Source organism: Coffea arabica, chromosome 9c (assembly GCF_036785885.1).
Source record: "Coffea arabica cultivar ET-39 chromosome 9c, Coffea Arabica ET-39 HiFi, whole genome shotgun sequence".
Taxonomy (NCBI): Eukaryota; Viridiplantae; Streptophyta; class Magnoliopsida; order Gentianales; family Rubiaceae; genus Coffea; species Coffea arabica.
This window is the reverse complement of record NC_092326.1, coordinates 1,739,325-1,757,373: the sequence shown is the minus strand read 5'-3', so window position 1 is coordinate 1,757,373 and position 18,049 is coordinate 1,739,325. Positions and strand designations below refer to the sequence as shown.

Below are 18,049 nucleotides of genomic sequence, written 5' to 3'. Positions count from 1 at the left end.
ATATGATGCTATCCTTGTATAAAGGAGGGGAAATTGGAAAAAGGCCACTGACCAGAGGACTCTGGATCACGAGGCGTGCCCACGCTTTACAGGACTTTCCCCTTATAAAAAAAAAAAACCTGAAGAGACCTCGTGACCAAAGGACTATGGGCTACAAGGCATGCCCACGCCTTGCGAGCAGTTAGTTAAAAAAAAAAAAAAATTTTTGGGGCACTTGTACAGGGTGTACAGCAAATGGAAACTGCTCTGCTTGTGAAATTTCCCCGGTAAAGCACTGTGGTTATGGGTGGGTTTCGGACATTCTCTTGACACTTTACCCCCTATCTATATCTTCTTAACCCGCCTTTCACCTGAGCCCCATTACAACCCTATTAAAGTCCCTTTGATTTATGTGTTTAGTTCACTTTTAAGTGGTGGAGATGTGATAAATGTGCAAGCCTATGGTAATGGCATTCCGTGATGTTGAATTGAGTGCTCCTAATATTCATATATATTCTTTGAATTACAACATGTCCGGTGTGTTCTACCCTTGGTGATATTGTCAGGGACCCTAGATGCTTGTGTTAGTATAGACTACTACATGACCTCTGCTCTCTTGGTTGTACTTCTGAGCTTTGAAATGCTTGAGGGCAAGCATTGTCTAGATGTGGGGGGATTTGATAGAGCAGTTATTTGGCACATTTTGCAGTGTTATTTTGGCCTAATTTCGGCTATTTACTGTGCTAAGTACTGAGGCTTAACTCATATCTCACATTCGTATGTATTATAGGTGATCGGCATTAAAAAGGATCTCGCGGGTAAATTTCTAGAAGACTTTTCGTCTCAGGGCGTGGCCACGCCTTAGAAGGTGGACGAAACCGAAAGCCGGACTGCGGTCCACGTGAACCGCAAGAAGCACAGGATTAAAACTCCAAAGGCTTCAATTAAAAGCAAAGAAAGGGCCAGACGTTCTTGGGCTTCTGCTTGACTTTCTTGGGCGGCAGCTATAAAGAGAGAAAAAAAGCAAGATTCAAGGGATCATCTACTTTTAGGCTTAGTTTTCTTTTCCTACGTTTGTCAGCGGTCAGACGCTTTTTCTCTTCTTTCGCTTTCCGTCAGCCGCAATTGGATTTGAGCTTTAAGTTTCCTTTTGTTCTCTTTCGGGAAAAACGTAATTTTCTCTCCTTTAGCTTTTGTCTTGTACGGATTTGCTGCTGGGTTGTAACCCTTGTTTTGAGACAATTCGCGTTGGCTTTTTGCTTTGCGATTGCGGTCCTAGAACGAATGCAAAAGCAGGGTCTTCTTCGTTGTTGCCGCAATTAACTTCCTTTCCCCAATTCTTCGGCGAATAATTGAATGAATTCAATTAAATCACGCGGGATTGACACGATGAGGAGCGGCTAATTTCCTCCTCTCCCCAAAGGTTGACGCGAAGGCGCGGTCCATAATATCTGTGAGATCTAATCGAATCTTCATTATTTCCTCCAATTAATTGCTATTCGTGCGTTTCCTGAATTAATTGTTCATGGGTATTTTATTAATTGAACATCAACGGCCGGGTATTTGATTTAATTTAATAGCCTACTGCCACGTTAATTAAATAGAATCCGTAATTGTTCATTTAGTTAACACCCCGTGGCAACCACCATAATTAGTTTTATGATGGGGAAACGCAGGATCTAACTTAAATAAACCCTCTTAGCGTGTTTATTGGTTAGGGTTGGGTTCTTCTAGCTTTAATGCAATTGGGTAATTAAATTCCTATGGTCGTATCTAGGATTGTTATCTGGTTAGGGAAGCAGTCAATGGTCGTACCTTGACTGTCGAAAAGGTAAGGAAGAACTGGTTGTCAGAGCTTATTGATAACTATAACCAACCTAGTGATGAATGGGTGAAATATCTTTGCATCGATGATCATTTAATTGGACCGTGTCTGAGCAGTTGATCCTTTGGGTAGAACTTTTATTAATTGCTATTTCTAGTGAATTGTGCTTTGTGAGTTAGTTTTGGATTTTGTTTGTTTTATTTTATTTTATTTTTATTTGCCTCCTATTGAAAATCCCCCAATTTCGTTCTACTAATTTGAAAAGCAATAATTTCCTACCTGCTCCCTGTGGAATCGACCCTACTTGCCATTGTACGCAAAATTAGTATTTTTATAGATAAATCCGGTATATCGGATCGGGCAAACTCTTCGGGAATAGGGTGAATCAAGTAACCCATTGCACACCTAGAGTCCCTGCTCCAGTACTTGGATTTGTTCTATAATTATCTAATTGAGGTGGTAATTAGGACTCTTTAGTAATTATTATTGCACAGGTTCGGCACCTGTCATCTGTATTACTTGAAGTTTTTGTATCAATCATGGAAGAGAAAATATTCGTTCATTATCTCTCCAATCTAACGTTAGTTTGAATCAAGGCCTCACAAGATGGGTTCTATCTAGTTCAATGTGGCTGATATAATTCTTATAAATTTTGGTATAAATTCATATAACTTAGATATAAAATTGAATTTGTTAACTAGTACAACTAAGTTCACCGTTAAACCAAAACTCTGAGAATTGCTCGAACCAATTTGAACTACACAGACTATAACTTGTAAGGCTCTTCATCCCATCCTCCCGCCCTTCCCGAAGCCATGTGCAAGATTATCCACAAGTACATCTTAAGGGGAGATTAATTCATTACCTTCTTGAATGTTTCTATTTATTTTTGTTCTCTTATTGCTACATGAAAGTTGAATTTCATTAGGGAAAAAATAGTCCGAATCTCCTGCTGGAATGATTTGAAAGATTCATAACTTAAAATAATGATATTTGCTAACAAAAAAACATCCGAATAAGAAAAGAAACAAAGTCTTCGTCTAAAGAAATGCGTCGAGAAAGATAGTAGCCCCTTCGCAGCCTCTAGATTTGCTCAAGGACATTAATCCAGTCACAAGTTGAATTATTATGTCTCTATCACGACCCAAAAACTCGTGTAAGTTGACCAAAAACTATACACGAAAATTGTGTGCACAAGTAATCTTTAGTTTTTAGTTAGTTTTAATTGATGGAGCATGCTATTGAGCTTCCTTTTTCACTTCTCTTTCCCCTCTTATGAAAATCAAGTTTAAAAAATTCAGCAAACCCACAAAGAGGCAAAAGGGAATACTTCATTATTTATTCAATAAGGCTTTTACATATAGGCTTATATATATATATATATATATCAAAGCCTTATTGAGTGATAGTGAAGTTATTCCCTTTTGCCTCTTTGTTGTTTTATTGAATTTTTTTATTCCTGTGGGTTTATATATTTAATTTTTAATTACAACAAAAATATTCATTGATTTTAATTATATTATTACTTCATTTTATACACTATCTATATTTAAGTCCCCTTACATATTCTCTTTTCTAAGTTTACTGGGTTTTGAAGTTCATATCGTTGTTAAATTTAAAAATGAAAATCATTCTCTCTATTTGAATTTAAAAATTTTAAAAAATTTATTCTTGAAATAATTTCCATAATGAACTTTAAGTATATCCGAAATTCTTGTAAATGATAACAATCATAAATTTTTAATTGTTTGAGGGTCAATATAGATAAAAAAAAATGTGTTAAATTTTGGCGAAGGCAAATAATAAGTAACTTTTGGAATCTTTGAATTTTCTAAACCTTAAAACTAATTTTGTCAAAGTAACGTGCGGGCATTTGCATCCACTTGGATGCACGTAGCTGTGCTCATGATTAGGACTACATCACATCAAACTCACAGCCAAACTAATAACAGCGAAACCTATGTAACCAAACCATACATATTAAGACACATGGAACACTATCTAAACAAAACAAATAAATACTAAAGCTTCAATTATTATTTTTCTAACATTCACCAAGTAAACCGAATAGGTCAAGATACAAGTGTTTATCCAAGGTTCTAGTCACGATACATGCATTTAATGAAGTTTACATCTTTGGCATTTGCAGGTATCTATCAAGCTACTATACTTGGCTGCTGGAGCAGGGATTGCTACACAAATGCGTAGGTGTCACTATAATTTTCAGTTCTGTTATTAACTAATAAGTTTGCATGATGGGAATGCAATACATAGAACTAGAAGCTAGGGATTTGGATGGTTTGATCTCGCTAATCCTAATCAATTGTATCGGTTAGACAGTTGTTAATCAAAGCCTACCCTTTTTAACCGAGAGATCAAGTCGATTTTGGAGAAGATGGTTAGACCCGATAGGAAGGATTGGAGTATGAGACTTGAAGATGCCTTATGGGCATATAGAACGGCGTATAAGACGCCAATCGGCATGTCCCCTTATCATTTGGTATTTGGAAAGCCATGTCACCTCTCCGTCGAGTTCGAGCATAGAGCATTTTGGGCGGTTAAGCAATGCAATATGGACATTGAAGAGGGCGGAATTCAAAGGAAGTTACAGTTACAAGAATTGGAGGAGATTCGAAATGAAGCCTACGAGAATGCTATGATTTATAAGGAAAAAAATAAGATATTTCATGACCAGCAGGTCTCTAGGAAGACGTTTGAATATGGGCAAAAAGTTCTACTGTACCACTCAAAATTGAACTTATTTCCAGGTAAGTTACGTTCTCGTTGGATCGGTCCCTTCGTTGTAACTAATGTCTTTGATTATGATACAGTGGAGATCCAGAGTTTAAGGACGGAGAAAAAATTTGTGGTGAATGGTCATCGTCTCAAGTCATATTATGATGGGACTCCAGTTGAACGGGTGAAGACGATGCATTTGGAGGACCCGATTTGCTTGGTTTAAGCAAATTATGGGTTATGTCTAGCCAAAGACACTAAAGAAAGGCGCTCTTTTGGGAGGCAGCCCGAATATTGGTTTTATTGTTTTTAGTTGTTTATTTCTTTCGTTTTGTCGTTTTTCCGTTGGGTAGTATCAATATTAATATTTCCTCCACTGTGACCAGGAAGTGAAATCTTGGCGTGTCCACGGGGTGTTTGTGTCTCCTGAGGTCAGTGGATGTTTTCTAATATTGGCATGCCCACGCGGTGTTCGACGACCCAAAACATGAATTCAAAAAAAATTGTTTATTTATTTATTATTATTATTACTCTCATTAAAAGAAAAAGAAAATATTATTTTCTTTTTAAACCTTAAAATTTTTTTTAAAATTTTATGATAAAAAGAAAAAAATTTTTAAAAAAAGACAAATTATAAATTTGGACAATTTATGTTAGAATAATTTTTGAAAAAAAAAACATACACGAAGAAGAAAAAAAAATCTATTTTATTTTTTACTTTTCTCTTTTCTTCTTTTCTTCTTTCTTTCCTTCTTTTCTTTCTTTTTTATTTCTTCCCTTTCCTTTTCTTCTTCTTCTCCACCGCTCCCCTGCTTTTCCCCTTTTCCTTCTTTTCCTTCGTTCGTCCGCCGCCGCTGCCCACGCTCCTTCTCTCTTTCTCGCGCGCAGCTAGTGCGCTTCCAGCTCACCCACGCAGCTCCTCCCCCTCTTCACGGCCATCAACTCTCCACCAACGCCGCTGCCCACCCCAGCTTTCCTCTCTCCCTCGCGTACCACCAGGAGCTGCCGCGAGCCCGCGCGCCCGCTGCACCTCCGTCGCGCCTCTCTCCAGCGCTCATCTTTCTCCCTCCAAGCTCCAACTCGTGCGACCGTCGCTAGCTCCGCCTCACCACTGCTGTCCGCCGCGCGCCCAAGACAGGCGCCGCCCCTCCCTCACTCTGCTTCACAGCCATCAACGAGCTCCACCACCTCCACTACTGTCTGCCACCAATTCCATCTATCGCGCCCCTCTTTCGGCCCATCTCCTCCCACGCGACAGCTCACCACCAGCTCGCGGCCAAGCCGTACTCCCATGGCCAGATTCTCCTCCGTGCACGCCGCCAGGAGCTCCATCGCGCGCCTTTCTCCCTGCCGCTCTCCATCCAGTAGCCGCCACCCAAGGACGCAGCTCCTCCTCGTACGCCTCACCTCAATCCGCGCGCGCCAATAGCTCCTCCTCCCCCGCGAACCTTTCTGTCCAGCCATGCCGTCACCACCTATCGATTTCTGACAGGTGGAGGTATTGTAATTTATTCCCCAATTAGCTTAAATTTCTGAAATTTGTGTCTGGGTTTCTTGAGGGATTAAAGAAGGTGGTAATTTGGGCAATTTCTGAGTTTAATTTCCAGGGTGCAATTACGTTTATTTGCTGCTTCGTTTGGGGGTATTTTCTAGCATCAATTACATTGTTGAGTTGGCCATTTGCTTTAATTTTTTTCATGTGACTCACCAGTGGTACTAGTTGAGATCTTTTGCCTATCGTTGTTGCTTCTATTTGAAGATGCTTGTTTTAAAGTTTAAGTTCTTGTAGTTAAGTTGTTGCTCAAATTCTGATCTTTAGCATTTGCAGGTATCTATCAAGCTACTATACTTGGCTGCTGGAGCAGGGATTGCTGCACAAATGCGTAGGTGTCACTATAATTTTCAGTTCTGTTATTAACTAATAAGTTTGCATGATGGGAATGCAATACATAGAACTAGAAGCTAGGGATTTGGGTGGTTTGATCTCGCTAATCCTAATCAATTGTATCGGTTAGACAGTTGTTAATCAAAGCCTGCCCTTTTCAACAGGTTCACTGAAGAGGGTCTGGCATACGTAGTAATCGAACTAAATACGTGTTTAATCTATTGTTTTTCAAAAAAAGGACATAAAATTTATTAACAATTGAAGAGAAATAGTACTATCCAGTACTATTGGAATAAATATTCATTAAAAACATGCATCGTGACTGGAATTTGATTTCAAATTTTAATTCATAACATAAATTTTAGTCCCATTTCGTGTACAAGTATTACATACAGATAAAATCATGAAAATCAGATTAATTTGATTTGGTAATGTGCTTAAAAATGGTTTACTTCACTTAGAGAGGAGCCAAATAATCTATATTAACTTGCAGGGAATCAGGGAAAATCTTGCAAAGAATACCAATTAACCATTTTTATGCCGAAATCTAGTTTCTAATGTTTGTTTTACTTCAACTTCTGATTTTTGTAACTTGTGTTGTTTGGCTACAATTTCTTTTGCCATCTTCTTTGTTGTCTAATATACAGTTAATGATCTTTAAATTTACCACGATCTAAAATAACACACTAGTACTTTTCCATTTTCATCTTTTTTCACTATTAAGGCAGGTCATAGCATTGATTACTTTGATTAATGCAGGAACATATTGTTAACCTCTAGATGAACAATATGCATTCTTTGCTGATTTTGTTGCAGGGGTCTCATGCTAGACCATCACAGGAGAAAGACAGGCTTCTAGATTACAAGGCTTGTACTTTGAAACATTGTTAAGACAAAAAATTGGATATTTTGACACCGAAATGACAGTGGGACAAGCCCTTGGGATGGTTTCAAGTGATGCTATAACCATTCAAGATGCAATGAGTACAAATGTAATAATTCATTCTATCCCTCAAGAAGTTCTAATCAGTTTCAAGTTATATAAATATTGAATTTCTCCTCTTATTCCCTTCACGTATTCCTGGACTTGCTTGACAATTCATTTTATTAGGATCCAAGCATGCAACACACAACTATTGAGATATTAAGTATATAACAACTTAGATAAACAAGCCACAAGTATGAAAGATAAACGACACATATATAATATTTAACGTGGTTTGGCTCCACCATTGAGTCTACGTCTACGTCTACAAAGAGAAACTCGTTCTTTATTATGAGAGGAAAACCCTATACAAGAATATAACTTGAACCCAAACCCAACCCTTGTATACCATCTCTCATCTCTCAAGAACCTTCTCTTACCACCCCATGTATAAGGTTACATGTTGCCCTTTTGTATGCCCTTTGTGTCTTCTTGTATGTCTCTCTTGTATGGTATGCCAACCCACCTATTTATAGATAACATTATTTGGCCAAAAGTCAAATAACAATAGGAAATCAATTCTAATTCCTAAACTTACATAGAATAGGAAATAACTTCTAATTCTAAACTAAATAGAATATTCCTTGGCTACTACTTCAAGTAACTAAAACCAATTAGGAAACTATTTACTTCCACACAAAACAAGAATTCTACCTAAAAGAAATTAAGCCAATTTCCTAACAAATCTCCACCTTGGCGAAAATTTCTTTTAGCAACCATTTGCCTTCAACTACCAAATAATATGGTACCGAACTACACATCGGAATCAATACAGTCCTGACACTAAATTGATTCAACCGGAAAACGAACATGTGTAGTTATCCCGAATTCAACTTCCAGTTGACTCATGAGAAGGTGCCTCAATTCACCATATCTCTTTATAGGATTTCTTCTCACTACCACTTGTAATCTGGGATCCCCTTTTCTGAGCTCTAACCCTAACCATTGAAGTAACCAAGTGGTAAAATTATCATACTTCTTCCCATCCTCAGGACTGTCTCGCCACGTGTGGTTTCCAAGATTCTACCTAAAACGAAAAACTCGTATCTGTCAGAGTCTTCTAGCACATGGAAATTAGATCTCCTTGTTTCTTTGGAACACGTGCCACACCACTCAAAAAATATAATCAAAATCTAAAAATCACTGGGATGAAGTATCAACCGTTGGAGGTGTGAGAAAGTCTCCAACGATTTACGTCCAAAATCAACATTGGACTCTACCTTTTCCTTGACCCTTGAATTACCTACCTAGATTCACTGTCAAGTATCCCCATGCTTTTTGACTTTCCATCCTTTACCATCAATGCTTTTTATCAAGTCATTGAAACAAGGATACCACTCATTAAATTGTTTAGTTAGTAATAGCTACCAATCCACTTGATCTCAATAGTTAACTAGGATTCAATCACGAACTTTGCTCTATTGTCCAGTCTCACAACTTGAAGCTCTGATACCACTTGTTAGGATCCAGACACGGAATAAACAATTATTGAGATGTCAAGTGCATAACAATTTAATAAGAAACAAGCCACAAGTATGAAAGATAAATGACATATAATATTTAACATGGTTTAACTCCACCATTGAGCTTACGTCCACGGATAGAAACTCGTTCTTTATTATAAGAGAAAAATCCTATACAAGAATACAACTTGAACCCAAACCCAACCCTTGTATACCATCTCTCATTGTTCAAGAACCCTCTCTCACCACACCATATATAAGGTTACATGTTGCCCTTTTGTATGCCCCTTGGGTCTCCTTGTGTGTCTCTTGTGTAGTATGCCAATCCGCCTATTTATAGATAACATTATTTGGCCAAAATCGAAATAACAATAGGAAATTAATTCTAATTCCTAAACTTACATAAAATAGGAAATAACTTCCAATCCTAAACTAAATAGAATATTCCTTGGCTACTAGTTCAAGTAACTAAAATCAATTAGGAAACTAGTTACTTCCACACAAAACAAAAATTCTACCTAAAAGAAATTAAGCCAATTTCCTAACACATTTTTTTTCAGATAGGAAAGTCTATCCAATACTTGTCCACCTTTCTTGGCGGGCTTTTAATTGCCTTTGCTAGAGGATGGCTTATTTCTCTGTCCTTGGTTTCAATGATTCCTTCTCTTCTCATTGTTGGAGGGGTTACAGTGATTATTCTTGCCAAAATGTCCATTAACACTTAAGCTGCTTATTCTGAAGCCAGAGGTGTGGTGGAAGAGACTATTGGAGCAATTAAAACCTTATGTTACTTGATATTCTTCCATTTTAGTTCTTTGAAATGATCTTGAATTAGGTTGTTATCCTAGAGAAAAAGATTGACATTATTATTTTCAAATTCTTGCACAAGGTTTCATCCTTAACAGCAGAAAATGAAGCCATCACTAAGTATGCCAAGAAACTGGAAAAAGTCAACGTGTTTTTTGCCAGACAATGATTGGTCTCAAGGCTAGGATTAGGAACAGTGTCTTTTATTCTTTTTGGTGGTTATGGATTAACCATTTGGTATGGATCTAAATTAATCCTGGAGAAAGGTTACACAGGTGGACAGGTTATCAGCATTATAGTTGCACTGGTGTATGGTGGAATGGAAGTTGAGCATTATTCTTATGGTAAAATTTCATTAGTTTTACATGCAAATTCCAATCAATTTTTTAGGTAGGATTTTTTTATCACAAATTACTCCTATCTAATCAGTGAAAATAAACATTCTACCTGCAAGAGAGAGGTTTGCAATTTATCTGACAGTCTAACAGTATCTACTGTTTCCATTGGACATTATAACCTCCCTAACAAGTTTTTCTGACTTCTTGCACTAGGGCATTGTTACAATCTTCGTCGTGTTTAAACGCATCATCATCAGGAAAAGCTGCTGAAAGTAACATGTTCAAGACAATCAAAAGAAAGCCAAAAATCAATGCTGTTGATTCGACTGGGATTGTACTGGAAAACATCAAGGGTGAAATTCATCTAAAAGATGTCTACTTCAGATATCCTGCAAGGCAAGTTGTGGAAGTATTCTCTAGTCTATCTTTACACATCTCAAGTGGTAAGCATGTAGCCTTAGTTGGGAAAAGCGGATGTGGGAAGTCAACAGTGATTAGTTTACTAGAAAGGTTTTACGATCCAGATGCTGGTGAAGTACTAATAGATGGTGTCAGTGTTAAGAGATTACAGCTCAAGTGGCTAAGGGAAAAGATAGGCTTAGTTAGTCAGGAACAAGTATTATTTGCCACAACAATAAGAGAGAACATAGCATATGGAAAGGAAAATGCCACAGAAGATGAAATCAACAAAGCCCTTCAGTCTTATTCTGCTGCAGCCTTCATCAAAGACTTACCACTGGTGAACACTTTTGTTTCTTTATTCCTCCCTTAATTTTTTGTAAATACATGATGAGATGAACAAGCTTCTGTTGGTGTAAAGATTACAAAATAATACAAAAAGATTTGACTAGATCCTTCTTAATGCTGATATAAGTTACTGGATATTTGATTTTATATCACTGGACATGGAAATATATCAAGTAAGATTTTTATCAGGGTCTAGACACCATGGTAGGCAACCTTGGAGCTCAACTCTCTGGTGGACAAAAGCAGAGAATTGCTATTGCTATGATAATTCTAAAGGACCCTACAGTTTTCCTTCTCGATGAAATAACGAGTGCATTGGACACAAAAATTGAAAAAGCAATCTATGATGAAATCTTCAAGGTTGCATCAAGACGAACAGCAATAATCGTTACTCACAGTTTATCAAGTGTTGAAAACGTTGACAGTATTGCACTTATGCATCAGGGAAAAATTGTGGAGCAAGGTAACTATGTCATTGTGACATGTCAAAATATTTATCCAATAACATTACTAACTCTTTCATGTCTTCTATTTAGGAACTCATGCTGAATTAATCAGAAATCAAGATGGGCACTATTAGCTCACAAGGGAAAAATCAAGTTGAGAATTCCAAATGGATGAATGGAGAAACAAGAAAGCACATCACTAAGACAATGAAAAATTTTGAGGGTCTGTTGTCATCCACTGAGAGTATTACGAGAGAAAGTTTATCAAGTGATAGGATGTTAATTGTTAGTAATTTTATTGTTAATTTTCCTTTTTGTTCTTACCAAATATTGTTATAATTGTTAACATATACTTATATTTGGTATTTGGACCTATCTACATGAAATGGAACTGAAAAGTACTAAAAAGGGGGACCTTTTGAGACAATTGCTCCACACGTGGGAGGCTACTAAAAGCTCTACAAACCTAGCCCACATGGAGAGAAGAAACGGATTTCCTATGCTTTTGCTGATAAAGAGTTGCATTGTACTAGGAAGTTGATTAGCAATAGGAAACGTGATAGAGGGAACTTGAGTAGGTTGGACCCTTTATTTTTATTTGGTTTTGCCCCTTATCCGGGGGACCACGTAGAGAGGCGTTGGTCATTGTTTAGAAATAGGATAGTTTTTCTTCCATTGTCCTTGAATGCGCGACTTTTGGTTTGACAAAAGTCCCAACTGGAGAAGCATCTCTTACTTCTTGATTATTTAATGAAAAACGTGATGCCTTGCGAATCAATTAATTAGCGTGGAGATTTACTTATGCGGCGTGACTAAGTTTTTCATCTAGTCAAGGAACAACGTGATGATACAGTCCCGAATATCTGTGAGATTGAATTAGTTTTTATGCATTCCTTAATTTGTTAATATTTGCGCGTTTTCTATTTGAACTTCCATGGGATTATTTTGTTAATTGAATGTCAAGACCCCGATATTCAAGGTGACTTATTAATCTCCTGTCAAATTAGTCAATTAAATTCCTAATTGTTTAATCGATTAATATCAGTGGCAACTAGCGTTTTACACACTAGGGGAATGTGCAATCTGATTTAAATAATCCTCGTAGCGTGTTATTGATTGGGGTTAGATTTTTCTAGTTCTTAAGGTAATTGGAAAATTAATTCATACAGTCGTACCTAGGAGTATTTTCTGGTTAGGGGTAATCAATGGTCGTACCTTGGTTACCAATAAACTAAGGAAAAATTAGTCGTTAGAGCTCGTCGGCGACTATAATTAACCTATTAATAAATTAAGTGAACCTCCCTTGCATCAATGATCGGATGAATGGACTGTGTCTGAATAGTTGTATCCTTGGCTAGAATTTATTTATTCTTGATTTAATTCCTGCCTAAATTCGTGCTAGTTAATTATTTATTTTTAGTTGAATTGCGTAATTATTTTTATCTTCACTCCGATAAAGCCCCACATTGTCAATTAGAACTTCAAAGAGACAAATATCCCCAGTCCCTGAGGAGACGACCCTGCTTGCCATTGTCTACTTATTAGTAAAGTCTGTCAACTAATTAATTCTGGTATATTAGATTAAGCAAATTTTTCGAGAACAGGGTGAATCAAGTAACATATTGCACACCTAGAATCCCTGCTCCAGTACCTAGAATTGATTATTGACTATTTTTAATGGTAGTTAGGCATTTTTATTATTATTGCACAGGTTCGGCACCTGTCAATTTTTGGCGCTGTTGCTGGGGATTGGCATTAATTATTTGTATACTTTTAAGTTCATTTTTGTTTTAATTTTATGGTACTTTTCTAGTTTATGCCTCGTTCTTCTGGCATAGGCGAATTAATTTTCGACCCTGAAGTAGAGAAGACCACACGTAGAACGAGAAAAGAGATTAGACAGCTCAGGGAGGAGCAGTCTAGTGTTGCGCCTCAGGGACTTGATCGAGAGGTTGAATCGACAAATTTGCGTGGTGATTATTCGAGTGATTCAGACCAAAAGGAAGTCACCATGGCGAATGCCCGAACATTAAGGGAGTTGGCTGCCCCAGATTTAAATCAGCAACCCTTATGCATTACTTTTTCGTATTTAAATGATAACACATCTTTCGAGTTAAAATTTGACCTATTTCATCTTTTACCATCTTTTCATGGCTTACCAGGTGAGGAGCCTTACAAGCACTTGCAAAAGTTTGATGTCGTTTGCAACAGTATAAAACCCCCGAAAATTACAGAAGAGCAGATAAAAATGAGGGTCTTCCCCTTCTCTTTGAAGGACTCTACGAAAGATTGGTTGTACTACTTACCACCAGGTAATATCACCATGTGGGACCAACTGAAGAAAATTTTTTTGAACAAGTACTTTCCGGCGTCTCGAGCTGCAAGTCTAAGGAAGGAAAAATGAGGTATCAAACAACACCCATGCGAGTCCCTCTATGAGTACTGGGAGAGGTTTAAAAAGCTGTGCATCAAATGCCCTCAGCATCAGATAAGTGAGCAACTGCTCATCCAATATTTCTATGAGGGGTTACTTTTCAGAGACAGAAGTATAATTGATGCTGCAAGTGGAGGGGCGTTGGTGAACAAGACTTCTTGAGAACCATGGGAGTTGATTGAAGGGATGGCTGAGAATTCATAGCAGTTTGGTTCAAGAGAGGACATCCCGACGCGTAAGGTGAATGAGGTAGAAATATTGTGAGGACTCGAAATTTCTATTATTTTAAAATCCCTAATTTTGGCTCAATTAATTATTTATTTGGATTTTTGCCACGAATAATATTTTCTAGCCTATTAGATCTAAGTACATGATTTTATAGTTCGTTATATTTCTAAAGTGTCTCATTTAAAAAAAAATAAAATAAAAATATAGATGAATAAACAAATATTTTCATAAAAACTTAATTAGTGAAAAAGTGAAAACGTATTTCAACTTTAGTCAATTGGGAGTGCAATAAGCTAAAAATTTAAGACATATACAATGGTTCTAAAATAGACAATTTTAGGTTTAAACACACAAGTAATAACTAGTGGTACAATCGTTATAAGAATTTTTCAAAGGTTTCAATTTTATTGAGCCTAAATTAGAAATACGTGTTTTCACGTGCGCGCTTAATTGGGAGACTTTGGACCATTATTTTGAGACAACTAGGAATGAATAATATTTATACAAATGTAAGTGCCCTAGAGGTTTAGTGCACTAGTGCAACAAACGTAAGAGAAATCGAACACAAAACGCGAGTGTAGGGTACGAGTTATAATTGATTTGACGTATTAAAAGATTTGACGTCAAGCGTCTCTTATACGCAAAGGCTTCGGAACCGCAATTCATTTCCTTTCCTCTGCTGCAATGGACGGCTAGACTGCAGCAAAGGAACAACCGAAGCTTCACCATTTCTTCTCTTCCAAAACTCAACCAAATTCCTACCAAAACTTCCATAGATTCTCACCAAACTTCACATTCATTTAGCTTTTCACTTGGACAACAACATAGGCTGAAAAAGGGAGGAGCTTTCACGGTTTCTTCAAGCTTCAAAGGACCGAAAAATCTGTCCAAACCAGCCATCAAAGTAGGTAGCAATCTAACACCTTCAACTTGTCTTATGGAAGTTGATTTACGCATTTGAGTTGGAATCTTTACTTTAATAGCTTGTATTGTTGGAAATGTGGGCTCTATGAACTCCCACTTTGGGTTGATGGCTGTGATGATGTTTGATGATGGTTTATTTGCTGAATTAGAGCTTAAGGAAGTAGATTAAAGGTGCTTTGTTACCAGAAACGTTATTGAACTCTTGAAACAAAACGTTCCCATTTTACCCCTGCTCTGTTCGGTCACTTAAATGCAGAAATTTGAGGATTTAATGGCTTTATTATGTTGTATATATGTTGTAGTAGTTGTGTACAAAATTTCATTGAAAAATATTGAGTTTTGATGGGTCAAACGAATTTATTTCCAAAGCTAATAATCTGGGAAAACGGTTGCCGTCGTAACCAGACCAGTGTTTGTGTTTCGTCCATAACTCCGTACTCCGACGTCAAAATCAAGTGCCGTTAGCGGCATTTGAAATTAGACGTTCCCATGTTTCCAACGGTGTATAGTGCACATTCGGGTCTCATGTGTGTGAGCCACACCATTCATCTGAATTCGGCTGTCCTATTTCTCCGTTCTGCCGAAATGATTTGATGATGCTGCAACTTGAGGCTTGATTTTGAACCAGTTGCATGCTGAAACTTGGAACGATTTCTTCTGTAAAGTTGTAGCCCTGTGAATGTATTTTCTGACACTGTCAACCATTTCCAATTCCGAGTTAAATTGAGAGAGTTATGATCAAAATACGGCGACTGCCTCATTTTTGAAAACCTTAGCTTTGGACAGATTGCCTTAAGGATTTTTCTAAATTTTGGTTGATTGAATGACCACCCTTCCGAGGGTATATTTCCATGAAATTTGATAGAGAGATAACCTTCATATGGAAGTATTATACTGCAAAATTTGGTGTCAATCCAAGTCCTTTTAGGCACTTAACTAAAGGTCCAAAATTGGAACCAAATCTGGAAATTTTGTAACAATCTTGAATTTTCCCCAACTTCGAGCTACCGTATCTTGGTACTCGAAACTCCGATTCTTGAGCCGCTTGTTCCATCCAAAACTTTACTTGTAGTTCTAAGTGAGTTATAAGTTTCAAGGGCCGGTTTCGAACGAGTGATTTTTGCCGAATTTCCAAAGTTAGCGAAAAACCAACCCGGCTCAATCCTAGCAATCTAGAACAGCAACTTTAGACTCATTTTTGAATGCCTTCCACTTAGATTCATGGAACGGTGTCTTCTAAGAACTTTTAGTACTTTCAAAGACGATTCCAACGGTACCAAATTCATCAAGTTTCGATTAGTAGAAAAGAAGTTATGATTTTTCAAAGATTTGACCAAAAATCAAAAATTCTGAAATTTCAAAGGAAATCCGCGAAGGAACAATTTTCCAGAATCCGGCCTTGAATCCGGCCAGTTTCTGGCCGGATTGTCGGCCGGATTGGTGGCCATAATTGAAAAAAAGGGGGTTAGCCACTGCCTCCAATCCGGCCAGAAATCCGGCCGGATTGTGACGTGGCCAACCTTCCTTCGATTTCGATCGTTCGTTTTGCAATCTTTTCGCTCGTACTTGTTTCCAACCAATGATTTTTAGGATAATAATCCAATTTTTATACTTAAGTTTTACACCATTTTGAGAATTCAACTTCAAAGGCAAGTCAATCGAAGTTTTCAATTATTTTCGAACCTTACTCGTGTTCAATCTTTCTCACCACTTGGGGACCTACAGTAATTATCTAATATACGATGTTCAGGCACGCACGAGGACCTCCAAGAGGACCCTACTGTGGAAGTTTGAACTCTCCCTCCAACCTACTAGCTTGCATAACTTGGTGAGTGTCAAGTGTATGCCTACTTGAACTCTAAAGTCTTGATTCATGGTTGATTCACCTGATTTCATGCTTAGCTTAACTGATTTTGACAAAATGGAGTCGAGTGTGTACTTGATCGCACTCGTTCTCATTTGAAACGAATGACTCATGCTTAACATGATTTGCTTGGTTTACATGACTTGAAATGCCTGCTTAAACCTATCAAAAGCTTGAATACATGAAATGGTATGCTATGATTGCATACGTCGATGGAGTGAATCTCCTCGACATTTACATGACACATGGGGGACGCCCAAACTCATAGGCCGACCTTGGAACTCGAGCCGGCATGGGCTTGGTCGGGAACCTCGGTGAACCATGAGATTCAAATGATAAGCTTGATCTATTGAGAGATCTCGCTTGGCATACTCGTAAAGTATCGCCTTATAAATGTCGTGCGGGCCCGAAGTGGTGTATGGTGGACGGATGGGAAGTAAGTGGTGAACTACGGATATGAAAATATCAATCCGGTTGACGGAGAGTCATCACGGAAAGATATATAAATGGTATCGGCAAATGTGGAACTTAACTCCTGAGAGCTTCTATATCCTTGAATTGTTTCTGGTTACAGTTTATTGGTGTTATTAATTACTTGCAAGCTAATACCTGAATTGTTATTTAGGATTGTTATCTGAACTATGTGTTTGCATGTGTGTTCTTGGTCTCACGAGCGTTTTGCTCACCCTGTAGATTTGTTTTCCTTAACAGGTTGAGTTCAGAGGTAAAATGGAGCAGCCCTCTTGATGTGCTTTTGTTTTAGGGTTGCTATTACTTTTGTTTATGCCTTTGGCTTTGGACGAAATGTATTATGTATGCTGACGGGTGGTTTGAAGAATGGATAACTGTTATTAAGTTTGAACACTTCCGCAATTATTGTATCTAAGTTATCGATTTGTATTGTGTGGTTCGGATATAAGTTGAATGGAATTGCTTGAGTTCTGGCGAGAGCTAGGCAGGCATCCTGCGGATACCCTTTGGTTCGCCTTATGGAGAAGTGGGGGCGTCACAGTTGGTATCAGAGCGCTAGGTTAGAGATCTATATGGGAAACATATTAGATACTCTACCTTAAGACTCGATATGGGATGACTTAGTCATACCCTAAGTGATACTTGAGGCGAGCTAGCAACTAAGTTAGTCCTACATCAAGTGACAATTGGGATGAACCAATGATTAGGTTAGGCATGCATTGCAGGATATTGGAACTAAATAGAGATTTAAATTTCTAACCCAAAAGGTGCTATTATGTTGCAGGGATGGACAACGGAAATGGAGTTCCGGCTGCTAACGGGAATGGCCATGCTAATGACATATAACGCCTCCTAGGCCTATCTTTTATCGAGCTTTGGCTGGGGAAGCTCGAGTACGCTACTCCCCATCTGACCGA

At 37.8% G+C, this 18,049-nt stretch overlaps 1 long non-coding RNA gene across 1 annotated transcript; it reads left to right on the top strand.

The window, feature by feature from the left end:
- Positions 1 to 14,488: 14,488 nt before the first annotated feature.
- On the top strand, positions 14,489 to 17,562 carry LOC113708711 (uncharacterized). Its single transcript, XR_011821168.1, has 2 exons — positions 14,489 to 14,781; positions 17,373 to 17,562. It is a non-coding gene; the product is annotated as an uncharacterized lncRNA (long non-coding RNA).
- The last annotated feature ends 487 nt before the right edge of the window (positions 17,563 to 18,049 follow it).